Raw genomic sequence first — 27991 nt, forward strand, 5'->3', positions numbered from 1 at the left:
AAAAAAAAAACAAACAAACAAACAAAAAAAGTATGTGACCCAGCTTCAGAATCCTGTAGTTCTCTACCACCACTCTCCTATCTAGATTTTTATCTACTGTATTCGTCAAAATTGTCAAGAACCAATAGTGTGGATGGATGGATGGATGGATGGATGGATGGATGGATGGATGGATGGATGGATGAATGGATTGAAGGATGGGTGGGTAGATGAACAGACAGATAAAAGATAGATAAGAGGAGAAATAGATTTTAAGGAACTGACACACACAGGCAGTGGTGGACCTGGCAAGTCAAAATGTGTAGGGCAGCCCCAAAATTCAAGTAGAATTTCTATGTTGCATCATTGAGGCAGAATTTCCTCTTCCTCAGGAAGCCCAGTTTTTGTTCTTAAGGTGTTCAGTTGATTAGATGAGGCCTTCTCAAATTATGGGAAGTAACATGTTTTACTTCAAGTCAACTGATAGTAAATGTGGAAATTTAATACAGAAAAGATGTTCACAGCAACATTTAGACTAGTGTTTGACCAAACAACTGGGCACCATACCCTTGCCAAGTTGACCTAAAATTAATCATGAGATCCACTATTTATAGCTATAAAACCTTTGCGTTTATCAGGCTACATAATGTATGCGGAAGAACTCTTAGGTCTTCTATCAACGTTCTCCCTAGGATAGTCTGCTAAGTAGCCTTAGGGAAGGACTGGGGAAGTTAAGTTGTACTCTATATGCTTTCTGTCACGTATCAGGGCTCTTCCTTTGGGGCCTCAGATTCTCTTTCAATAGAAGGGCTCCGGGTTTGAGAATTTGCTCAGGTCTAGAAACAGAGGAAGAGCTCATGATTGTCCAACTGTAACAGTTGATATCTGCTTTCTGCTTCCTTGTCCTTGATTTCTTATTTCTGTTATAAAATCAAGTCGTGCCCTTGCTGCTGGTCCACCAGTCTCACACCTTGGAACACCGTGGTCAGTTAGCCATCACCACAGAGCTTTGTGAGTCAGGATCCCAGGAGCCATTCTGGCTTTGCCGCGTGTGACAGTGAATATGTCCATCTAGCTTCTGGTGGCGAAAGGCTGTCACTTGGCCTTGAATATTTTAGAATCTTCTCATCCAAATGACATCCAGGGATGCACAGTTTCAAAGGACATCTAGGGATCTCCCAGTATCAAACCGGACTTACAAAAGACCGTCACTCCCAAGCTCTCTCCATATATAAAATAAGATTGAAGATGAAAAGAACTATGTCACTGGTTAATATTTGTGTGACAAAGGTACGATTTAAACACCTGGCTGAGTGTGGAGAAAATGATTCATTGGCTATTATAAAGTGAGTTGGGAGTGTTTCTAATCTATGTCTGGAAAGGTTCCTAAGATATTCCTCTCCACTGAAAACCAAGAAGAAGTTGCTGCTTACTGTCTCCCTAATTTGCTAGCTGAAGGATCACATTTTCTTTCCCAGGTAGCATCTAACTGGTAGCATTTACGGTGATAAAAATTGGTTAGGTATGGAGCGTGAGGGCAATTTTAATACTGAATTTATTTAGTCCAGAACATTTCTTTTTGTACATGTAAGTGTAACTTAAACAAATCAATTCCGTCTGATTAAACTCACTTTACATGGGTAATGTACCGTGGACACTCTTTCTACTCGGGCGCTTACCCCAAAGATCACAGGAAGAGCATTTAGATGTTCCTTTTGCATGTCACCCTGAAACACACAAAATCCAACAGATACAAAAGGAAACATTGCATTAAATTAATTCAGCTTCAAGTTCAAAGGCTCATGATGTATGATAAACAAAATGAAAGGAAATAAGATGCAGTGTCACATTTCTTTTAATATCTAAATCCACTCACAACAAGGTAATATTGAATTCACCATAGCCTCACTATCTGCTTATATGGCATAGCCCCTTAGGGAAGGAAAAAACTCAAAGAACCTGGAGTTGGCAAATATAATGTGAAGTTATGAATGATTTAGAGCAGTGGTTCGCAACCTTGACTGAACTTTATAATCGCCCGGGAAGTTAGTAAAATCCCCAATTCTCTGTTCTCACCTGAGACTAATTAATTCAGAATTTCTGGGGTGAAGACCCAGGCATCAATATTTCTTTAAAGCTCCCCAGGTAATTCTACTGCATAAGCAAGGTTGAGATCCTCTGATTTAGAGAGTGGTTCTCACAGGGTTGGTGGCCTTCAATGCAGCTGGAGGGTTTGTTTAAACTCAGGTTACTGGATCCCACCCCTAGAATGGTGGCATCAGTAGGTCTGTAAATTGCATTTTAAACAAGTTCTCAGGTGATGTTCTTGCTGCTAGTCCAGGGACTATATTTGAGAACAATTATTTTAGAAGAATCCAGTAAACCTCGGAGAGGAAGTAAATCCTGAGGGACTGCCATCAATGTGGTCATATAAGAAACATAAAACATGCTTCTCAGCAATTCTATGGGAAAACAAAACAAAGCTAATCATCTATATGTGAGTTCTGTAGAAAGATAAGCTGGTCTAAATAAATAAATGTTCCAGTTATAGAAAACCGAAGTCCTATAGAAGGAAAAATTCAACAAGCATGAGAATTTAAATATGAGTGTGTGCCTGGAAAGGAGAGAGTAACATGATTCTGATTTATAATATTTTAACCAAATAAGAAAAGAAGGAAAATCTAAATCTTAATTAAGTAGGCACTCTCAGGAACAATTTTATAAGTGGCTTCTATTATGAGCATTAGTGGAACAAAACAAACTAGCAAATATGCCTCTAATAATAATAATGATGATGATAAATTTAAATTGGTCTTGGAATATATTTCACAAGCTATATTTGACTTCTTGTGTTTTCATGTTCTGTAAATGTAAAATGTTCTGTAAATCTGAAATATTGCATACCATATAACTAAGCCTCAAACAGAAGAGGAACCTGTTTTATGTATTGTTCTGCTCTGTGTGAATTAGTCCATTTTCATGCTGTGAATAAAGACATACTCAAGACTGGGCAATTTATAAAGAAAAAGAGTTTTAATGGACTCACAGTTCCACATGGCTGGGGAAGCCTCACAATCATGGCGAAAGGCAAAAGGTATGTCTTACATGGTGGCAGATGAGAGAGAATGGAGAACCAAGCAAAAGGGGTTTCCCCTAATAAAACCATCAAATCTCACAAGACTTGTTCACTACCACAAAATGGTATGGGGAAACTTCGCCCATGATTCAATGATCTCCCACCTGTTCCCTCCCACCATATATGGGAATTATGGGAGCTACAATTCAAGATGAGATTTGGGTGGGGACACAGCCAAACCATATCACTATGCTAATGCCAAGATTAGATAGCATTATCAGTGTGACGCTGCCACAAAGTAAACCTAGGGAAGAGAGCCATTAAGCACATGCTGATGGATGGATAGACAGCTGTGTATGGGAATAGATATTTTCATCTTGAACTTGGAGGTTCGTTGGTTGGTCGGTCGGTTGGTTGGTTGGTTAGTTAGTTCTCTGGCACATATTATGTATGAATGTGATGTGATTTAGTCCAGGGCACTCTAAACTGGTATTCAAAAGAAGACTTCCTGGACTTGCCTTCTTTGTCACCCTGTCCACGATGTCATTGATGTTCATCAGGAAAGCCAGAATCTCAGGGAAGACAACCTGACAGAGTCTACCTATAGGGAAGTGACAACAGAACAAGACAGGCAAAGAACTCTTCGCTGTGAGGGAATCCATGCTGTCGGGAGACAGTTCTCCGCAGGCGTCTGTACTCCTGCACATCTTGTAAACAGAGACATTGGCCATTTCTGCTTCAGACTTTTGTTTCAGGGATGTTTGTGTAGTGAAAACAGATTGTCTGTTGCCAGGAGAAGGCAGATTTATTTGCCCACCAATATGATAAAGATAATGGCTCCCTCTGTGGCAAAGATGGGAGAGGCTTGATGGTGGCCCTTTTAAAAGATTGGGGTTTTCTAGGCTTGGGGTTCCTCAACTCTGACACAAACCCAGTGCATGAGCAGAAGCTGACTGTTCCTGCAGTCAAAATGATGTCCAAAGGAAGGGGAACTGATGTGAGCATGGAGCTCTGCTGGCTACAGTGTCATGAGTGATAAAACCCTTTCTGTTTGATGCAGGAGTTTGGAGTCTTCTCCAAGGAAGCCTGACATCAAGGAAGCTGTGTCAGGCTAACTTGTTGGATTCAAGTAAGGTAAAATTGCAGACCTTTCACTGTGTTAACAAATACCAAAGCAACATCTGTGCATGCGTGGTTAATGTGACTATGTGGTAACAAAAGAAAAGTAGGGAAAAAAACAAACTATGAATAGGGGCCATGTTGTTAAAGAAATTATGGTACAGCCCAACAATGGAACTCTATATTGCCTTAAAGAAGAATGTCATAGACATGTAGATACCAACATGGAAATAAATTCAAGATATTGTGTTATGTTAGCAAATATATTATATATTACATTGAAATTATTATAAAGAAATTAAACTGAAAGTATTTACCCTAAACTACTGCCAATGCTTCTTTGAATTTTAGGAAAAATTTAGTTTCTGTTTTTTATATTTTGCAATTATTGCATTGTTTACTACATAACTTCTTTTCCATTTCAAAAATAATAAAGACAACTTTTAAAAGTACATTTTAAAATAATTTAAATAAAGGTAAATGACAAACTGAGAACATAGTTTCCAGAAGCAAAGACTCCACTTCCCCTTCACAAAGAATCACTATCATGTGACCAAGTTCCTGTCAATGAAGTATCAGCAGATGTGTCCGGTGTGCCTTCCGCTGAGTATATTTGAAGGGACAAAGCATGTCTTTTTTGCCCCTTCCTGTTCCCAGGGATGCAGACTGGATGGCTGGAGCATGGGCAACTAACTGGGGCCATGAAGCAAAAGCCACATGTTGAGGATGCAGGAGGTTAAAAAAATATATCAAGCGATTTTGGACTCCTAACAGCACACAGTGCCATGCTTGCATAGCTTTTCCTGAATCCAGACTTCCATAACAAGAGAGAAAAATGAACTTCAATTGCTTTCAGCTACTGTTATTTAAAACTGTGGGCTACTCTAAGCTGAACCATACTCTAAAAGTTACAATGGCAAAGAATCAGGCCTCTATTTCACACATTCATTCCTAGGATATTGGCAGGATAAACGTAAATGCAGTAAGACTATCACAACTAGCATATGACTTTGGAAGGAGAAGAGAAATACTCTATCATAATTTCTGAAGTCCTAGCAGGACTCTGAGGCTTCTATCACTGTTTACAGAAAACTAATATCCTGCTGATATCATGACAGGAGAAGTTGAAAAGGCTTCTTTTGAAGCTGTCTTCCAGAATGTAGGAAGTGAATCACACTTCTCCATTCATTAAACAGGTTGCATTAACTTCCTAGAAGACCAGAAAATGAATACAGAATAGAGGAGCCTACCTCCCAGTGAAAGGACATTTAATTAGCAGATCTATAAGAGTTACTTTCCTAGCTAGTTTCCCAATTTGGAAAATTTCTGAACAGCTATTACACCATCTTAACAAGAATGTACAGAAAATCAATAAACTGAAAAGTTCAATGTAGTATAATGTGACTAAACTTGGAAATATTGTGCAATACGGCATTATACTGAGCTAATCCTACCAGATTTGTTTCTTGTTATTGCAATCCCCCTTAAAACATTAGAGTCCTCAGGTAATGTACTTTTATTTTAAGGCAGTCATTTCCGTGCAGCAGGGAGTGATCCCTTGAGGAAATTTGATCTCAATTTTTTTTTTTTTTTTTTTTTTAAAGCAAAATGAATGTCGGGTAAAATATCTAGATAACCCCTTGAAAACTCAGAACTCATGCACCGTGAATAATTGCTATGTAAAATAAATTAGTAAATGCATGAAATAGCAAAAACAGCAGGATTGTTTTCAGATCAGTAAATCATGCATGGGTTATGCAATGCTAGCACTAGGACCATTCTGGAGCACAAGAGCGTATGTTTTTCCCAAGGCTTTGGGAAGGAGAGATCAGCTTTTAAGATTTCCTTTAGTGGGGAGGGGAGTTCTTTTTATTCTTCGAATTTGGGTGGATCTCGAGATCATCCTGTAATAGTCAATGGGCCCTAAATCCAATGGCATGTATCCTTTTAAGAGACTCACAGAGGAGGCCAACAGAAGAGAAAGAAGCAGTGTAACTATGGAGGCAGAGATTGAGTGATGTAGCCACAAGCTGAGGAATGCCAGCCACCACCATTAGCTGGAGGAGGCAAGGAATGAAAGATTGTTTCCCCTGGAGCCTCTGGAGGGAGTGTGGCCTTGCTGACCCCTGCAGTTTGGACTTCTGGCCTCCAGAACTCTGAGGGAATACATTTCTCTTGCATTCAGCAACAGGTTTGTCATCATCTGTTCTGGCAGTCACAGAAATCTAATCTACCCATGAAGTAGATACCATCTTTATTCACATTTTACAGACAAGGAAACAAAAGGAGAGATCCGCTCTTAAGATTTTTTTTTGAGGGGGGGAGTTCATTTGATTCTTTGAATTCTGGAGTTGTTGAATTTAACTTGCCTCTCAGAGTGGCATGCTTGTCAATTTCATCCGTGTGTGACTTTCTGAATAACTGTAAAAATCAAATGGTCTCAGTTGTGGATGATTTCTTTCTTCTTTCTCATCTATCAGTAACAGCCCCCCAAAATGTTAAGAAAATCTCAAAGTATTCTATTCAAAATGTTCTTCTGTTTGTAAATCAGCCTAGCCATGCGGTTGGATGGATCTCAAGATCGTCTGGGCCCACTCAGTGTGATGCCCCTTGATACAGAATGGACAAGGAAGCCAGGGTTTCCCAGACCCACCTACTAGGATAAGTCAGGAACTAAATTAGCTGGTCCAGCTTTTGGAACTGACAGCAGAGAGGTCAGAAGGGAAAACTACATCATGTGTGGGGTAGAGTTGACTCAGATCCTGACTACCACTGGTGTCTCCCTGATAAGGCAGACAAGCAGAAACATCTGGAGGCTTGGTTCTGGCCAAAAGAAAAAGAACTGTCAGAATGTGGAATGCAAAGTATACAGTTATTTCAAATCATGGCTGGAGGTATCCACAAGTATGGTCCAAGTGACTCTAGGTCAGGAGTAGTTGCCCAGGACCTGGAAAATAGACTGGAAAGGTGAGACAGCCAAGGAGACAGGCATTCTCAGGCAGGCCATCAGAGAGAGGCTCTGGAACAGGGACAGGAGAGATGCTCCCTCAAACTCAACTGGTACAACTTGAAGAATCCTGCTCCAGAAACTCCAGCATCAAAATGGAGGTTACCTTTGGTTGGGAAACAATGAAAGACCCCAGTAGAAACTGAATCCTGAGACTTGGGACCCAATATGGCAACTTAAAGAAAATGATAAAACTTCAAAAAATAAGTTGAAAAGAAAACCAAGGGAAAAATAGTAGAAGGGAGAAGGAAGAGAAAAGGAGGGAGAGTGGGAGAAGGGGAAGAGAAACAGAAGGAGAAATATTTAATAATTCTTTATTATAGGCAAGAAATTGTTCCAGCTATTCTGCTTGTATTCACTCATGGAATTTTTACAACCCCATTTTAGTGAGTGGAATGGTGCCCCAAAGAGATATATAACGTTCTAATTCCCAGAACCTGTTCATTTTACACTGTTTGAAAAAAAAAAAAAAAATCTTTGCAGGTATCATTAAGGATCTCGAGATCATCCTGGAATAGTGTGGGCCCTAAAGCCAATGGCAAGTGTCCTTTTAAGAGACTCACAGAGGAGGCCAACAGAAGAGAAAGAAGCAGTGTAACTATGAAGGCAGAGATTGGAGTGATGTGGCCACAAGCTGAGGAATGCCAGCCACCACCATTAGCTGGAGGAGGCAAGGAATGAAAGAGGATTTCCCCTAGAACCTCTGGAGGGAGTGTGGCCTTGCTGACCCCTGCAGTTTGGACTTCTGGCCTTCAGAACTCTGAGAGAATACATTTCCATTGCATTAAGCAACAGGTTTCTCATCATTTGTTCTGGCAGTCACAGAAATCTAATCGACCCATGAGGTAGGTATCATCCTTATTCACATTTTATAGACGAGGAAACAAAACCTCAGGTTGAGAGAGACACCCAAGGTTATCCAGCTAAAAAGTGGCAGGACATGGACTGGAAAGAATTCACGCAGTCTGGGTCCAGAACCCATACCCTCAAGCCCTATGCTAACTAGATCATCAATTCACAAAGCAGGAGAATTACTCAATGTATCAGCTCATGCTGTAAGGAAGCTGGAGCTGCCTCCCTGCTTTCATCATGGCCAGAAAACAACACAGACTGGAACTTGCAAGCTGTTAGTGACATTAGCCAAGAAACTGAGAAAATAAAAGATGAAGAAATGATGCAGGCGGGAACACTACTGCTCCAAGAATGAAACATCTGTTAGAAGCTCTCTTATTATCCTATCTGCATTACATAATCAAAGAAGATTTACATTAATAAGCATGATGTTTGGGATGTAATCTAAAGCCGAGTCCAATATAGCATTTTAAAAAACAACAAAAATAGTCTGATTATACAGATTTATCATCTCCTTTGTCAGAAATACAGTTTATCTCAACGTTACGGAATAGACTCAGGAAAGGATAAAAATATGTACGTCACTTCTGCATCCAAAATAGAAGTAAAGATTAGAAATAAGATGTTATACCAGAACTGAAACAGATGGACTTGGATTTATGAGGCGTGAACAGCACAGGTATCGAGCTCTGTGTGAGGATTCAGGGGCCCAGCAAGGAAGTGCAGAGGGAAGTCATGAACCTCATATGTAACTCAGCTCTCCTTAGAGGCCATCTGCTCCCTTGAGACATTTTTTTTCCCCTCTAATTCCTTCTTCATCATGTCCTGGGCCACATAATCTACCTCCTTATCTTTTGATATTCATGTGGCTGAGCTGGGGAGTGGCCACTGGTTACTGGTAACTATTTAACAGCCTGGCTCCCTACAACCAGAAAGCCCAACAGGCAGTGTTTGCCAATGCCTCTGGTATAAATACTCCCATCATGGTAAATTCACGCTACCCAAATGCCACTGCCGAACCATCACCCACCATTATATTACTGTTGCCACCATACAGATACACTATGCATGAATAACCTCAGAGCATATATAACGGTAAAACCTAGTAAAATAATCAGAAAGTGATATTCTGAGTATTTGTTACTTCTGTTATTTAATACAACTTATTTAATTATGCTTACATCATTTATAATTTTTGTGGGTACATAGTAGGTGCCTATGTTTATGGAGCATGTGAGATGTTTTGGTACTGACATGCAATTCATAATAATCACATCATAGACAACGGAGTCTCCATCCCCTCAGCATTTATCCTCAGTGTTACAAACAACTAAAGGTTTTTGTTGTAACACTAAGGTGCTTGAGTATAATCAATTATACCCTTTAGTTGTTTTAAAATGTACAATTATTATTGACTACAGTCACCCTGTTGTGCTATGAAATAACAGGTCTTATTCATTATTTATAACTATCTTTTTGTATCCATTAACCACCCCTACCTCCCCGCCTCTCCACCCCTGGTAACCATTTTTTTACTCTTTATATCTGTGAGTTCAATTGTTTTGGGAGTTTTTGTTTGTTTGTTTGTTGTTTGTTTTTGAGACACAGTCTCACTCTGTCACCCAGGCTGGAGTGCAGTGGTGCGATCTCAGATCACTGCAACCTCCGCCTCCAGAGTTCAAACAGTTCTCTTGCCTCAGCCTCTCGAGTAGCTGGGATTACAAGAACACAGCATCACACCCAGCTAATTTTTGCATTTTTAGTAGAGAAGCGGTTTCACTATGTTGGCCTGGCTGGTCTCGAACTCCTGACCTCAAGTGATCTGCCTATCTTGGCCTCCCAAAGAGCTATGATTACAGGCATGAGCCACCACTCCTGCCCTTGATTTTATTTTTAGATCCCACAAATAAGTGAGATCTAAAGTGACAAGTAATGTTCTCATTTATTTGTGGAATGTTTGTCTTTCTGTGCCTGGGTTATTCACCTAACATATGATCTCCAGTTTCCTTTGTGTTGTGGTGAATGACAGGATCTCACTCTTTTCAGTGGCTGAATAGTACTCCCTTATGTATGTAGACCACATTTTCTTTATCCATTCCTAGGTTACTTCCAAATCTTGGCTATTGTGAACCGTGCTACAACACTGCAGATACTTCTTCGATATACTGACTGCCTTTCTTTAGGGTATATACCCAGTAGTGGGATTGCTGGGTCATATAGTAGCTCTGTTTTTAGCTTTTTAGGGGACCTCCAAATTGTTCTCCACAGTGGTTGCACTAATTTACATTCCTACCAAAAGTGTACGAGGATTTCCCTTTCTCCACATCCTCACCAGCATTTGTTATTGCCTGTCTTTTGGATATAAACCACTTTAACTGATGTGAGATGATGTCTCTCTCTCTCTTTTTTTTTTTTTAGACGGAGTCTCAGTTTCCCAGGCTGGAATGCAATGGCACAATCTCAGCTCACTGCAACCTCTGCATCCTGGGATCAAGGAATTGTCCTGCCTCAGCCTCCGGAGTAACTGGGATTACTGGCACCCACCATCATGTCCAGCTAATTTTGTATTTTTGTAGAGATGGGGTTTCACCATGTTGGCCAGGCTGGTCTTGAACTCCTGACCTCACGTGATCCACCTGCCTTGGACTCCCAAAGTGCTGGGATTACAGGTGTGAGCCACTGTGCCCAGCCTGAGACCATATCTCATTGCAGTTTTAATAATAGCTGTGTTTAACAACAGACTTACAAAATTCCTGAGAATATTCGTGGGCAAGCAGAAGCTCCCTCCAGCACACAACTGGGAGTTGGATGCAGGCTCCTCCTTGTCTCCATCTTTGAAGTCCTCTTTTTCTTCAATCACTGTGGATTTTGAATTCTTTCATCATGCCATGCCCACTGTCCCTTGGTAGCTCCACTCAGTGCTTATTCTGAACACTAAATTCTTTATTCTCTGACATATAACTGGCACAATGCTATGTAATAGGCATTTACAGGTGGGAGGATGCAATGTTTTATATTACATACGTTCCACAACTGAAAACTGAGTATTGGACTACCTTCATTTTTGAAAGCTACGTGCCCACCCTGACCCCTGGGATTTCTCTCTGACCACCTGTCTCCACAGAGCTTCTCTTTGATTCACTGGCCACTCCCTCTTTTTTCTTCCTGTTTATTCTTGACTAAAAAATCCTGTTTCTTCATTATACAAGAAATATGAGTCAGCACTGCCCCAGTCGCCTTCCAAAACATGTCACATACCTCGAACTTTCACATCTAAAGAAGTTCATTGAGTTTTCGGTTTTATTTGTAGAAAACAAATAATTTTCAGTCTAAGAGGAATTTGGAACTATTTGGTACATTAATATTAATATTGCCCATGCTTACTCCATCAGCAAATAAATATAATGCCATACATTGGTTTCATAGAGTTGCTGCCTCGACAGCCCCTTTTCTTTCTTTTTTCTTTTTTTTTTTTTTGAGATGGAGTCTTGCCCTGTTGCCCAGGCTTGAGTGCAGCGGCATGATCTTGGCTCACTGCAACCTCCACTGCCCAGGTTCAAGCAATTCTCCTGCCTTAGCCTCCCGAGTAGCTGGGATTACAGGCACCTGCCATCACTCACTGCTAATTTTTGTATTATTTAGTAGAGACAGGATTTCACCATGTTGGCCAGGCTGGTCTCGACCTCCTGACCTCAGGTTATCCTCCCACCTCGACCTCCCAAAGTGCTGGGATTAGAGGCGTGGGGCACTGCTCTGGCCAGCATCCACTTTTAGGCCTGATATAAGTTGTCTGAAACCCCGTGGCGTCCCATCACCTTTGGCCTGGTTAAAACTGTCCTGCCGTGTGTGGTGTTCGCTGTACGGCCCAGGTGTTTCTCATCTCACTAATGCAAACCCCAACACACCCCACAGCTGCTGGCCATGATTGAACCTAATGATCAACACCAGAGTCCTGTCAAGAACGTCCCTCTTTGCATGTGTTTTCTCTAAACCAATCAATGCACAACCTCCCCTGAGGGAGCATGCCTGTAGGCCCTAGTAAAGCCCCAGTTCCAGAAGCTCTCTCTCTTTGGCTTCCACTCCCTGCCTGAGATACCTGCTGCCTCCAGACCTCCTGTCGACAGCACCCTGGCCTCCCTGGAATCTGTAAGTAAAACATTTTTTTCTGTTTGATGCGTTTTGGCTTCACCTCCTCGTTGTGTCTCGCCTGACACACCAAACCTACCCAGGCCTCTTCTAGGGAGCGCCTCTCTTGGCTTACGGTCCTTCTTGGCAGAAATCAAGACCCAAATTGGAAAGGAACTGTAATAGCAGAAATAACGGCAGATAAGGAGCATGTTATTATCAGAGACCATGACAACGTGGTCCATGAGAAGCCCTGATAGACACAGCAGGAGTTATGATCCCCCTAAATAACCAGTGTCAGGGCAGAAGGGAAGGCAGTTGAGTTCCTGTCAATATCAGCATCCCGAAGTCCATGGGGTGAGCACAAAACAGAGACAAGAACCCTACTCAGAAAAGGACTTCTGATATGTCTCCTGTTAAGACAAAAACCATCACAAAACAAGGGTAACCCAAGTCTACAGGTAAAAACAAGTAAAAGTAAAAGTAGCGTAAAAACAAGTGACTGGAAGGAGAGAAATGTGTAACCTTTGAAAAACAGAAACTGATAACCTGTCTCTACCTATTTGTTAAGAGATTCTACATGCCCAGGGTAGTAGTATTGTTATATCACCTACTACAGATTGTTATTTAATAACTCTGGACTTAAATTCATAGATAATCTCACATTCAGATGTGCACATCTCAAGACGCGCATGCAGGTGGCACTCTCCAGGGTCAATGATGGCATAGCACGCTGCCATTCATCGTATTAAGTTGTAAAACCAAAAGTTCGCAAGACGTGTAATTGCCATTTCTCTTACCCTAACAAATCACTGTCTCTGTGATATAAATGGTAACATTTCTGTCATCAGAGTGTAAGAAACCCAGAGCAATCCTACACTGAAATAGCCCTGATGATTTAACCAAAATTATTGTTTTCTGCATTGTAATTTCAGTCTTGCTCATCTTATGTCATTGAGGTAGCACCATTCTTACACCAAAAACAAATGATGGGTGCAGCAAACCAACATGGCACATGTATACCTATGTATCAAACCTGCACGTTGTGTACTTGTACCCTAAAACTTAGAAGTATAATAAAAAAAAATTAGTCCCTAAGACATGTGCATGTACATTCATGTAATCACAGAGTATTATGAACTATAAGCATATTACCCCACTTCGGTGAAAATCCTGCTGTCTTATTGTGTTACATGTAAGAGAACAACATACTATATTAGACGTAGAGTAATAACCAAATTAGTTTGAGATCCATTTCAGATAAAAATCCAATCTTACTAAGCTTTGTTAGATATCAGAACTGCCATGGCATAGTCATTCATCAAAATAAAAATTTATATTTAAGGCATACACAGGGGAAACCCTATCAATAATAGCAATAGTTTACTAGGTCTTGTTTACAGAAAGCAGATGATTAATGTATGTCTACTTTACAAATAATACCTCTCCACCTCTCTTTGACATTGTTACATTAAGAGGGACACATTCTGAACTTTAAACCTGTTTCTAGGAGTAAAAACATATTTGCATCTATATGAATCTAACTTTCTCCATATATATTTGAATTTAGTATGAGATTCTTAATGAAATGTAATGTTATTTAACTTGTACACTTGGCAATAGATGTCCTTTTAAAATGTTTCCATTATTTGAATGTATTCATCTAAAGCATGATTTTTATATTTGGCTGTAGGTTGTGAGCTTTGTAAGGGCAGGAAGATGTCTTACTTAGTATCCATGTAAGGCCAAATGCCAGAGCTATTTAGCAGGAAAACAAAAAAATCCGATAGAGTTTGCAAGGTCAAAGTCAACACCTGAAAGCAAGAATGTTGGTAGAAGGGAAAAGAATAAGGGAATGTACCAGTGGGCTTTGGATAGAGAATCTTGGATCAGGAAAGCTCCCAAGTGGAGTGATATTCTTAACAAGGTACTCTCTGTGACAGGGCTGTCATGTACACCAGAGAGAGGGCATAGGAAGGATTGTGACCTCTTTCTCCCAGAATTTCTGTAATATTTAATTTTCCTCTAGAGCTAGTCTCCATAATTCCATTTCTCCTCAGACCCAACAGTCCCATCCATATGCACTGTAAAAACATTACCCTGAGTACTACAGATGCCCAAGGCTCAGTCTCCCTCATTTACTTTCTCCCATTTACGTGTTTCTACCCACTGTTCTCCTAAGACCACAGAACTCTCACATAAGATAATAGTCAAGTGAAAACTGAAATACTAATGCAGATATCAGCCTGTGAATCACTCTTTCTATGGGAAGATCTCTTGTTCAAAAGGAGAAAGGAGAAAAGGAAGAAAAGACAGGAGAGATATTTTAATCCCCTTCCTTCTAAAAGACGCAAGTTTTGGAAAAGCTAAAGAATGTTTTATATCTCATAACTAAGAACATATAAATGTAAGTTTATATATAGAAATATAGGAAAGGGGAATCTTGTCTGCTTAATGATGAGATTGTAAACACATTGATTAAATACACGTTTTATTGAATCTTATGACACATCGCTTAGGAAATCTAGTGCTATTAATCTCTCAGGCATGATGCTGACAGATTAGGTCACTTACAATTGAATAGTGGTTATAGAATCAAACTTAAGTGAATTACGTATTTTCAAAAGCATGGATAATTAAACCCAGCATTTTTGGATTCCTAAATATATTGCCCACCTTACATGTAAACAAACATGTTTTATAGCTTCAGTTATTTAATGCAAGTTTTTAACAAATGCAGTTATGAGGTAGATCCAATCATTTTTCTTTCTACTCGTAAACCTAAAATTAGAGTTTGCAGATTCTCTTGAGACAATCTTCAATTAAATACCATACTAATGCATTTTATGTAATTCATTCAATATGCATATTATTAAAATACTATATTCCAGGCAGTGAGCTCAGCATGGTTCTACACAGATGAAAGATGTGCTTTCTCCCTTAAATGAGCCTATATTCCATTGGGGGAAGGAAAAATAAAAGAGGCAAATGTCAGCAATCCCAGCTGAAGGAATCAGGGGACATCTCTTGGGAAGAGATGGTAGAAGAACAATTGAGGGAGCTTGGGTACGGCCAGGCACATAAGCAATAAAAATGGACTTGTATGTTCTGTTGTGAGATTATCACAATTTGACCTATTTTAAGAAGAGCATTAGTTTTCTACTTTTGTCCATTAGAATAGAATAAATCTGAGGTAAGCAATAGAGTCAAGAGTACCAGTTATGATAACATGCAGTAATGCAAGTGAAAATTCTGAGGCTCTGACTCAGTAACAGGAGGAATGGAAAGAAGAGGGGCATGTGGTAGCTGGAAAGGTGCACTTGGGTTTGCCTTCAAGAAAGGACTTGTTCAATCCCAAGGAGTACGGCTACCCAACCTCCTTGAGCAGCAGTGTTCTGGGCATCTGCCATTGCATCTGAATTGAGTTCCCACTCAACCCATGTAGCCCTAAGGCAATGGCTGAACATAGCCACAACTCTGGGATTTGGCCATTCTTCTCCAACTTTGTTCTCTTCTAGTGGCCAGTCCTGAGGCTTAAGTTTCCTACTGAGTTGAGCTAGACTTTTGTGGGTGCCTGGTTGTCTGAAACGTCCTGCCTGATCCTATTTCCTCCTCCTCCTCCCTTTCCCCTCTCAGATGTCAGATCTGCAACACAATCTGAACACTCTTCCTGCCCAGTTCTGCTGCTTCTCTCCTCTCTTTCACAAGCATTGACCCTGAATAAACTGCTTGTACTCATGTCTCCATCTGAATCTCTACTTCCTGAATCTCTACTTCCTGGGAAATGCACTTGCCACAGGGTATTTGAGAATAATTACAAGACAAAATTCACAGGAATGTTTATTGGCTGGGCATAAAATAAGGATGATTCAAAGACAACACTGGCTTTCTGCTTGGAGGTTACTTCAACTCACCAAAACAGGGTCACAGAAAGAAGAGTGAGTTTGGACCTGGGAGGTTTGGAATGTGGTGAAACTGATTCCTGTGGGGGTGTGCAATAGACTGGTCCTGTAAGCAATTATAAACATAGTCTGAGGGCTCAGAAGAGAGCTCCCTGTCTGTATGTGTTAAGGAGGAATATCCTGTAGTTATAAGCATTTAGCTCACTAGCCCTGATTAATAGTGGTACAACTGTAAAATGCAACTGTTACAAAATTCTACCATTAACATGAATATTTATGGTAACTACTTGTGATTATATTGTGTTATACACAATACATTCATGTCTTCTACAATAGAATAATAAGTAGTTAGCACATAGACCCTACACCCAAAACACAGCTCTTCTGTTCACTGGTTATACAAACTGGGGTAAGATTGTTTTTAACATTGGTACAAACTGGGGTTAGAACAATTTTGTGCCTCAGTTTATTTTTCAGTTGTAAAATGAGATCAAAATAGTACTGACCTCACAGTTTCTGTGAAGATAAAATGCAATAACAAGCCTGTAGAGTAGTGCCTGAAACAGAAATGTTTCTACAAACCATTACGTGCTTCTGTATCTCCTGTAGTGCCTAGCAGAGTGATTTTTGAGAGAGAGAGAAGGAGGGAGAAAGAGAAGGAGAAAGAGATGGGGGGACATGGAGAGAGAGAGAGAGGGAAAGAGAGAAAGGCAAGAAAGAGACACAGTCTACATGTAATATGTTTCCAGACACAAGTAAAAAGAAAAATAAGAGTTATTACCCTAAAGAATAAGACTTGTAAAGGTCAGTGCTACCTGGTTTAACTCCAAACTGTTCTCTGCCACATCTCTCCCCGTTTCCTAGAATTCATAGCAAAGAAGGAGCAAGGGGGCAAATCCTCCCAGTCTCTGCCTAAGAACATTATTGTCAGGATCACTTTACTTGTTCCTGTACCCCTGGGAAATTTTACAGTCATCTACTCCAGCACCCTCCGTCTGTGTGATATTGTGAAATACGTATTTGGTCCTGAGTCCTGTTTCCTGGCATACACGTCCTAAAATCCTTGGAATATCCACAGTGATGTCTTTTGTGCACTAATGAGATGAGCGGTGGTTGGGTTCCCTAGGTGGCTTCAGGATGGGTGCTAGCCACTGAGAATTCCAAGGCAGGGTTAGAGGTTTGGGAATTTCGGCCCCATTCCCCAACCTCTGGGGAGGCAAGAAGGGCTGAAGGTGATGACAGTTATTACCAATGACCACTAGTTTAATCAGACATGCCTACAGAATGAAGCCTCCATGAAAACTCAAAAGGACAGTGTTCAGGGAGCCTCTGGATAGCTGAACATGTGGAGGCTGCAGAAGGTGGCACACGAGGAGAGCATGGGAGCTCCATGCTCCTTCCAAAATCTCACCCTATGCATCTCTTCTGTGTCCTTCATAATAGATCAGTATGTTTGTTTTCCTGAGTTCTGAGAGTCACTCTAGCAAATTCATCAAACCCAAGGAGGGAGTTTTGGGATCCCCAATTTAGCCATTAGGTGAGCCCAAGCAAGGTAGGCATCCATGCCAAAGTTGGGGAGCTGTAGTGGCATAGAGCAGAGTGTTGGAACCTGACCAGGCTCTGAATGTGTGGGATGGGGAAGACTACCGGTTTAGGGTTTCAGAGCCCCAGAGTATGGGGTTTCACAGACGGTTGGTCAGAAGCACAGGTAAAAACCTAGGGCTTGAGATAGGCTTGAGATAGGCATTGGAGGTGGAGGGCAGTCTTGGGACTGAGCTCTCAACCTATGGGACCTGATTCTACCTCCAGGTAGAGGGTGTCAGAATTGAATTGGATTGGTGGACACCCAGCTGGTGCCCGCTGCCGAGCCAATTGCTTGCTTACTGGTAGGGACAAAGTTCCACATGTTGGGTCACAGAAGGTATCTGTGTAGATTGCTGTTGAGTGAGAGAATTAACAAATCAATTTGAGTGTGTTTCCTCTCCACCTCCTTAGAATCTGTGATCTGAGGCTCAATGGAAATGTAAGGTTGTACTTCGTCCCTTAATAAACTAATGGTGACATCTTTTTTTCTTTTGAGACAGAGTCTTGCTCTGTCACCTGGGCTGGAGTGCAGTGGTGTCATCTTGGCTCACTGTGACCTCCACCTCCTGGGTTCAAGTGATTCTCCTGCCTCAGCCTCTCGAGTAACTGAGATTGTTCTTATAGGAAAAATGACTGAGTCACTGCCAACTCAGCAAAACCATTTTATCTGTTTTTGTGTCACAACAAATTAACTGAATTATATATGGGTATTTTTGCTAATCAGGACCAATGATAAAGCTTTAACTTTCACTCTAGGTCCCATCTTAAGGAGCCTAACTTGAATGCCAAGACAGTTTACGCATTGGCCTCTTTATTCCTTTCTTGAAAATGCAATGCAATCACTGATATCAAGATCATATTTTCTAACCCCTCTGTTAGAACATATGAGCTGCTAATGATATTTTGTTCCATTTAAGGCTGCCTAGAGATAGTCTAACAAAGTCAATATATACACCAACAGGTTGGAGTTTTGTGATGTCTCAACCTTCAATGGAATAATAAGATTGGATAGTTGAATTAAAGCCTATCTGAAATTCTAGAGTAAATTGTCGTTCTATGTGTGCAATCACTAACAACAATTCTCCAATATTAAGTCATTCTGTGTGAATGAACTCACAGCCTGTATAGTAACTTACAGATAAAAAATGCGTATTACTGGAACCCAGTGACCAGTATATATATAAACACTAGTAGCAGAAAATAAATGCTTTGGTGTTGTTCTTAATACATATCCCTTGCAAGTTAGTTCCACATTTCTTCATACACGAAGCCTGTGCTCATTATTTTTAGTGTGTATATTATTTAGACTATAACTTAGCATTAACTACATCTACTTTGCTTTATTTTAGATATCAGGAGCATTACAAGTTCAAACGTAAAATTGTTATATATTCCGAATGAAATATTGTACCTGTTTAGAAATTCATTTTACACAATATTAACTTTAGCTATGTTCTGTGTTAGTTTGTTTCACTCTAGTATTCAGAGGCACCACGTTCATTCTGCATGTAATTTCAGGTCAATGCAGGCTGTTTAATTAGCAACTAGTTGAACTAATGGAATTGCAGAGCAATTCCTCTCTGACAGTTTTAACAACTATAGTATCTCATACAGAGTTGCCTCACAGAAATGGTGACTAATAGTATCTGGCTCAATTTGCACCCAATGCAAAAAGGGCTACTAGCCTTCCAGCTTGCACTTACCTTCAGTGATGGGGCCTCACCACCTGATGAGGTTGTGCATTTTATGATTTGACAGCTTCAGATTTTAGACATCCTGTAGAGTTTAAATATTTAAAGTTTAGCATATTTCTTTGCAATGTACTCTTATAGCACAAATAAAATAATCTATTAAAATAATAAAAATGATTTAAGCTAGGCACCATGGCTCATGCCTGCAATGCCAATGCTTAGGAGGCCAAGATGAGAGGGTACATGAGCCCAGGAGGTCAAGGATGTAGTAAGCTATGATTGCACCACTGCACTCCAGCCTGGGTGACAGAGCAAGACCTCATCTCTCAAAAAAATACATATTAACTTACTTGTACATGTAGAGTAAATGTGTATGGGAGAACATAAGCTGTATCAACAGAGGTTAACCTCTGTGTCTGGTTCAGAAAGGCAATGTAGTGATAACCACCCCCATTATTAAAACCAGTAGGCACTTCCCTTTCTACCCTATTTCAAGGGTCCATGCTTAAATTCCAATACTTTCAACCTTAAATATCATGTATTTGACCCTAAATACTTGATTATTGTTTTCCACCACTTTATAGATAACTGAATTGCCTCATCCCACATCCTTGCCCTCAGTTTGGTGGCATAACCTCATTTTTGGATTTTTCTTACTTCAAGATTAAAATTTGCAATTCTTGACACTCCAGCGTGTCTTTGCTTTCATTGGTCCAGCTCCTGATTCTGCATGAGAAACTCAAAACCTTTTATTATCTATTTATACATGTAATCTATTAATGGCTGTGGATACAGAGTACAACTTCAAGGAAATATTCAGCCCATATGGGGGGCAACAAGAGGCGTAGAAGGGTGAAATCAGCTACATGAGCCATGGCCAAAGATGAATGATGGTGGACAGCCTACTCTCACTGCTTTCAATTAGATTTTCTCCTTAAGTGAGCAAACTTTCCATTGGAATTATGTAGAAGAAAAAAGTGGTGTATATGGAAGGTGATGTGTGCTTCTCATGCTAATTAGATGCCCTCAATATTTCTTAGCTGGAACTTCAGTTTCAGAAATAAAGATCAAGACACACCACTTCTCAACAAGTCCCACTGAGGAATGCGTGGACCTGAAGCAGGTAGGAGTCTCGGGAGATCATTATGTGGCTGGATGTGCTTTGAGAAGAATGTCTGTGGCAGAGATCTAAGGAGCTCACAACATGCAAAGGAAAGCGTTTGGATCTCTAGTCAAAAAATTCTGACAAATCCTGCAAGGTGCAGAGGCAAGAATTACAAAGGTCCCATTTCGCAGCTTCACCTGCCAAGCCCCCTGCAGAACTCCCATTGGTTTCAAAGACATTCCAGGCTTGGATCAGCTCTGTGGGGCATGGATCAGCCGGACGAGGAATGGACCAGACACATGAAGAGAGAAGGGCTGAATGAGAAAATAGTTCTATGGAAGAATTTTAGGATGAAAGAGCACTCCTTTCTTTAAGATAATAGTTTTAATGATAACAGGACAGTACCAAAATTGGAAATAACCAGAGATTTTAAGTGAATTATCAGACAATCGTAAATAGACAGCTGATAGAATTCTGCAGGTAAGATCATTAAATTCTTCAAGTAATGATTTCAAAATTGTATTCCTCTTTGATGGAAGAAACGTTTATTTTATTTTTTTATTTTACTTTATGTTCCAGGATGCATGTGCAAGATGTGCAGGTGTGTTACATAGGTAAATGGAGCAATCCATTCTTCATGCCCACAGGAGTGCTAATGCAGCTGACAGAAGCATCCAACATATTTATGAAACATGTTTGTCAGACATACTATGTCATATAAGATGGATATATATGATTATGTAGTATAGACAAGATGGGCATTTTTCATAAAATATTTAAACTGAGGAAAACATGTAGAAGCAGGATAGTGAATGCAACCAGAAATCCATTTAAAAATGGGTTTTCTTATCAGAAACAAAACACTGATGACTATTTTTCATCACAGAGACCATAGTGAGAGATACCTCATTATCCAAATCCATTTAGAGCATAAGAACAGCATTGAAAGACTGACTTTTCCGGCGGGGGGGAGGGGGGGGAGCAGGTAATACGTATTCACAAGAAGACTTTGGAGAATAGACATATCTTTGCTCTATAAGTCCTAATTATTGACTCTTCCCATTTAGGTATTGGATTGTGTGGCACTCTTGTGGACACTCTGACGTAGGAATCTAGTTTAATTTTCTTTATGTGGGTACTCATTTATCCCAAATGCTTATTAAATGACTTTTCTCTAATATACAATATTCAATCTCACGTAAGTCCCTGCCTAGCTTGGGTTCTCTAATGAGTGTCATTTTTTTGTTCTGTTTACCTATGCCTATGTTAATACCAAGCTACCTTAGTTGCTACAGATAAAAAGAAGACATTGCTCTGTGGTAGTAACCCTCATACACACCTTTCTCTTTTTCAAAATTGGCTTGTATTTGCTTTGTGAAGCAAATTTGAGATCAGGTGTTTAATCCTAGTGAAACTGTTAATTTTAACTTAAAATACATTTAAATTTTAGAACAACTTGGAGAGAATTTACATCTTTAGTTGTCTCATCTATTAATACAGAATCAGAAGAAAATTTCCAAAGACTAAACAGCACATTTCCTCAGCTGCCAGTGTCTGCACCAGAACACTCTTGGTGTTGATGACTCTTCATGCTCCCATCTGAAGCCAGTCTCGGACTTCCTGCACTCCGTTGCCATCTATTTTCACCTTGACAGGAACATCTTTCTATTCAACCTAAGCTGATTTTTAAGAGAGAAAATAAGAACATTTCTCTAACAATTTCTGTACTGTTCTTTCGCATCCGTGTTTAACTTCTATCAGACTATTCCCATCAGCACACAAATATGGTGCTATTTCTGCCATCCTAAAATATTCTTCTCTTGACCCTATTTATTTTTCCAGCTACCATTCCAGTTCTCTAGTTCCCTAGGCCCACAAAAGTATCTGAAGCATTGTTTTTACTCCACTTCCTGTCCTTCTAATCATCTCTAAATGCCCTTGAACCAGCTTTTCACAACACTTCACTAATACTGCTCTTGTCAATATGACCAATGACCTCCACATTGAAAAACCAAATTGCAGGCTTGTTTCTCTGGGAAATGATCCAATCCACCTCATTTTCAAAGGTATTGGTATATAATTAAGTATTATATAATCTTACAGCCTTATCAGTGTTTCTAACATATAGAGGAAATGATTATGCCTTTGGTTTCCACCTTGTACTTTTGGGAGTTTTTTTGGGGGGAGTCGGGGGTGGTAGACAAGGATTCTTTCCGTTGTTTTGTCTTCCTTTCTTTTCAAAGAACCAACTTATTTTCAGTTTCTGTTCAATTCTCAATTTTCATGTGTCAGATTATTCCCATCAGTATACAGATATAGTTCTATTTCTACCATTTTTGATCCATTTAATTTTATGAGGCCAGTGTAACTATCCTAGATGGTATAGCACACTGCCTTCCTGACTAGTCATTGATTGCCTCCTTGACTTGAGTGTTGGCAGCTAAGTTTTCAGCTGGGTCCCTCCATGGGAATTTCTAGTGGCCTAAGAGAGCTGCAATCTCTCCAAGGTCATACCAACCCAGGACAATCTTGTACAAAGGCTGGTCTCTTCAGGGTATAAATGCCCATCCCTCTGGCCTTACAAACAATGCTGAGGGGTCATCCAGGCTCTCAGACTCCTTCAGATCATCCGTGGCCTCTGTTGTGCTACAACACAATGAAACTGTCTTCACTCCCCTAGAGAAGGTGTTTGCCTGCAAGCAAATCTGTCTCAGTCTTTTTCTCAGGAAACCTAATCTAAAGCAATCTTGATACCAAAGCCTGAAAATGACATTACAAAAAGTATCACAAGTCATTATCTCTCATGGGTATGAGTACAAAAATTCTAACAAAACAGAAAATATATTCTGGCAATACGTAATGGGCAAAACCCATCTTGATCCACGTAGGCTTATTTCAAGCAATTCATTTAATGTTTGAAAATCAATCCATGTAATTTACCACATTCAAACACAAAAATATCATTTCAATGTATAAGAAAAGACGCTGATTAAAATTTAACATTCAGTTAGGCCAAACCCTGTTGGCAAACCAGCGAACAACCTGAAGTCTTTAATCTGATGGAGAGAATCTATAGTTCTGTAGCAAACATAGTATTAGTAGTGGAATATTAAAGAAATTTCCCTGTTTGTGAATGAGAAAAAGATGTTTATCCTAGCTTTATTCATTTTTATCCTCTAGGTCCAAGCAAGTACAAGACGATAAGAGAAATAAAAGAGGGGCAAAGGGGAGGGGATAAAGTACGTTTTGCAGCCAGGCATGGTGACTCACACACCTGTAATTCCGGCACTTTGGGCGGCTGAGGTGGGAGGATCTCTTGAGCCCAGGAATTCCAGACTAGCCGGGGCAACACAGGGAGACCCTGTCTCTAACTATACATATAAATATATGTAAATACATTAAGTGACTTTTTCCTAGTAATATACAATATTCACTCTCATATGAAATCCCTGTATATGCTTGAGTTCTCTACTGTCATTTTTTCCTATTTATGCCTATGCTAATATATATGCACACATACATATTTTGCAGATTATAAGTTTTACATGTAAAAACTACAAATGAAACATTAGGATTAATGAGTAAAATTGGCAAGGTTATTAGATATAAGGCCAATACGTAAGAACTAACTATAGTTTTGTATACCAACAACACAAACCTTTTTAAAGATACTGTGTATAATAGCTCCAGAAAAATCAAACAAGCACAAAATAGTTGCAAGAATTTTCCGCTAAAATTACGAAGCATTACTAAGAACAGTTAAAGATCTAAATAATCTCGAGTAAATGTTTGTGGATTAGAAGTCTCAATATCTCAATTTCTTTTCAAATTGATCTATAGATTCTATGCAATTCTAATCAGTCCCACATTATTCTAATCTCTCTTTATGCAGAAATTGATAAGCTTACTCTAAAATTTATGTAGATGTACACAGGGCTAAGAATAGCTAAGATAATCTCAAAAGATAAATCCAAAAGTTCCTTACTAACACTTAACTTCAGTCAATAAGACAGTCTACTACTGCTGCAAGTTCAGATACCTAACAAATGGAACAAAACAGAATTCGTAAGATGACATATACATATACATACACACACACACACACACAGAGTCAACTGACCTATGGCAGAGTTTGCACCACAATGTAGCAGAAAAAGGATAATCTTTGCGATAAGTGGTTATGGGTTAGCCAAATATCTTTATCAAGGAAAAATCATGAACCCTACATCCTACTATGCAAAAATATCAATTAGATGGAGGTGCATCTAAGTGAGACATTTACATTCCAAAAGAAAATCAAGGAGAACCTCGTCATGATCCTGATACAAGCAAATACTTCGCAGCCAAGTCACACACAGCATTAGCCCTGGAGGAAAACATTGGGGACATTGAGCTTTATTAAAATTAAGAGCTTCGGCTGGTCACGGTGGCTCAAGCCTGTAATCCCAGCACTTTGGGAGGCCGAGATGGGCAGATCACGAGGTCAGGAGATCGAGACCATCCTGGCTAACACGGTGAAACCCCGTCTCCACTAAAAAATACAAAAAACTAGCCGGGCGAGGTGGCAGGCGCCTGTGGTTCCAGCTACTTGGGAGGCTGAGGCAGGAGAGTGGCGTGAACCCGGGAGGCGGAGCTTGCAGTGAGCAGAGATCCAGCCACTGCACTCCAGCCTGGGCGACAGAGCGAGACTCCATCTCAAAAAAAAGAAAAAAAAAAAAGAAAAGAACTTCGTCCATCAAAAGACAACAGAGTGTGTAAGATGGCCAACTAGAGTGAGGCACAGTCGATCCTCCTCATTGCATATTCTGAACTTGTGAATTCACCTACTTGCTAAAATTTATTTGTAATCCCAAAATCAGTAGAGCACTTTCAGTCATTCACAGACTTATGCAGAGCAGCAAAATATTTGAGTCGCCCAACACATATGTTTCCATGTGAGGCCGAACAGGGCGTCATATGCTCCTCCTTCTGTCGGCTCTTGTTCTGTAAGCAAGTGCCCTTTGTGTAATATATTTAGTGCTACATCTTTTGTATTCTGGGGCTTTTTATTGGATATTTTGCTGTTATCAATGACCAAGTGTAGAACTCTCTAGGGTTCCTAAGCTCTACAGGGTTGTGATGTGACTTACGGAGAAAGTACACGTTTTGGATAAGCTTCCTTTAGGCATGAGTTGTGTCATTAGCAGTGATTTCAATATTAATGAATCAACAATGCATATCAAGTTAGGTGCCTTGAAACAGAAAACAAGGCTATGCATTGATCAGTTGACAAAAAAGGTTACCAGAGGCTTATAGTAACCTAACCCTGTATTTCCATGCAGAAAAAATGGTTCTGTATTTGCCAGTGTTCACGGTAACTTTATGGGCCGTAACTACCACACATCATGACAATCAACCATACTTGCAATACGTACATTTTATAGGGGACTCATATCCAGAATTTATAAAGAACTCTTACGAAACAATGAGAAAACGAGACAGTCACATATAAACATGGGCAAAAGACTAAACAGGTACTTCATGGAAAGGAAAATCCAAATAGCCAGTGAACTGATGGGATGGCAGACTTTGATAGGTGTCTCATCTCTGTCCTGTCCCTCAATGTCACTCACAAAAATTGTAATCTACAATTTGGATAAGATACCTTTAACTTTCAATCTGGCAAGCTCCCCATGCAAATATATTCTTGTAGTAGTTTCCTCTACAAACAAGGGAGAGGCTATGCCTGATAAAGTATCAACTGTTATGATAGAATAAACATACAGCTACAGTTATCCAAAGTTAAATATCACAAGGCCGTATTTTAGTTATCAAGCTATAAAAAAGTTTGAGAGTAATGTTCGGGATACACATAATAACTAGATATGTAGGGTTTTAATAGATGGTGTTGGTCTTTTCTGAGAAAATGTTAATGATAAAATCTTGTAGAAAAAATAAGCTGAAAGATTTTAATATTATCTGATTCCACTCAGACAACGTTTGTTAGGGTCTCTTTGGATCTGCTATTTGTCTTCCACTGCTGTGGCTTTGCTCATGCGTTTGCCTGCATGCTACCACTCACTGCAATACTGACCATTATTTCTGCTAAGCTAAAAGTATTGCCACTCCTTTGTAGTTTGTTCTGGTTTCTCCTCTAGGAGTAATCCCTTTTGCTTCTGAGCTCCCACCGTACTGTCCAGACTTTGAGCCCTTTCTGCTCTGCAATGTACTCATTTGTGTTTATTCTATCTTCCACGCTAGATTACAAATTCTGCCCAAGGTACAAACAATGCAGACGACCTATTTAAATCCTCTTGGTACCTACCTCTCAAAGCGACTTCAAAGTTGAGCTGTGTTTAATAAATGCTTAAAGAACATCTGATATGTTTTGACAGTGTCCCCACCCAATCTCATCTTGAATTGTAGATAGTCCCCACGTGTCATGGGAGGGACCTGGTAGGAGGTAATTGAATGATGGGGGCGGGTCTTTCCAAGGCTGTTCTCGTGACAGTGAATAAGTCTCACGCGATCTGAAGGTTTTACAAAAGGCAGTTCCCCTGCACAGGCTCGCTTACCTGCTGCCATGTAAGATGTGGTTTTGCTCCTCCTTCACCTGCTACCATGATTGTGAGGCCTCCCCAGTCATGCGGGACTATGAATCCATTGAACCTCTTTTTCTTTATAAATTACCCAGTCTCAGGTATTTCTTCATAGCAGTGTGAAAATTGACTAATACAACACAAATACTTGCTCTATAAAATCAGTTTTAATCATCATTCTCTAGAGAATGAAAAATAATCAAAGGAAAATAGAGAATAAGTAGGATAAAAACAAAACTCCAGCAGAAGAAAATACGCAAAGCAAAACTATCAAAAACACTTAAAGACCATGTGTGATCAGGTAAAGAAAAGTTCCTCTACTTCCACATTCAGTTCTTCCCATCCCATCTATGTTTCTAGTTTTCCTTGTTTGGTTTTCACCTTTCACTCTGTCTACCAAAATCAGCTTTCCCTACCCCTTACCACCCAGCAGGTTTGGGCTGATGCTCAGGCCAGAGCTCATCCTTATCGCAGCAGTGGCTGGACCTCTGGCTTCCCCAGCTTTTATCACTTGCCCCTGCCAAGAAGCTTAGTGCAACACTAACTCCAAAGCACCCCACCACTGTGCTCAGAGACAACAGAAACGTTCCGACTACGTTCAAGGAGGCAGCCTTTCTTTTTAATTTTGACAGCCAATTGAAAAACAATTCTAGGTACCACATCACTACCTGACAAAAATAGGTCTAACTTGGAAAAGTCAGTTCATTATTTACTTCTGAGATCAATCTCTGAAAAAATAATTGGACATTCAGAGCAATCAGGGTCAAATTTCTTCTGCTTATCCCCATAGATTAACACTTTAATATTAGGCATATATCAATAAATATGTTTTCGGAGACTTTAGAATTTGAACTGGATAGATCACTGTTCTGCTAGAATACAGAAAATGTTTAAAAACCATAGCAGCTGGTGGAGTCCCTAAGGCGAAAGGGTGATTGTGGGTGATGCTTTAAGCAATGTTTTCCCCTCAGTC

Source organism: Rhinopithecus bieti, unplaced genomic scaffold, assembly GCF_001698545.2.
Source record: "Rhinopithecus bieti isolate Rb0 unplaced genomic scaffold, ASM169854v2 scaffold_13900, whole genome shotgun sequence".
NCBI lineage: Eukaryota > Metazoa > Chordata > Mammalia > Primates > Cercopithecidae > Rhinopithecus > Rhinopithecus bieti.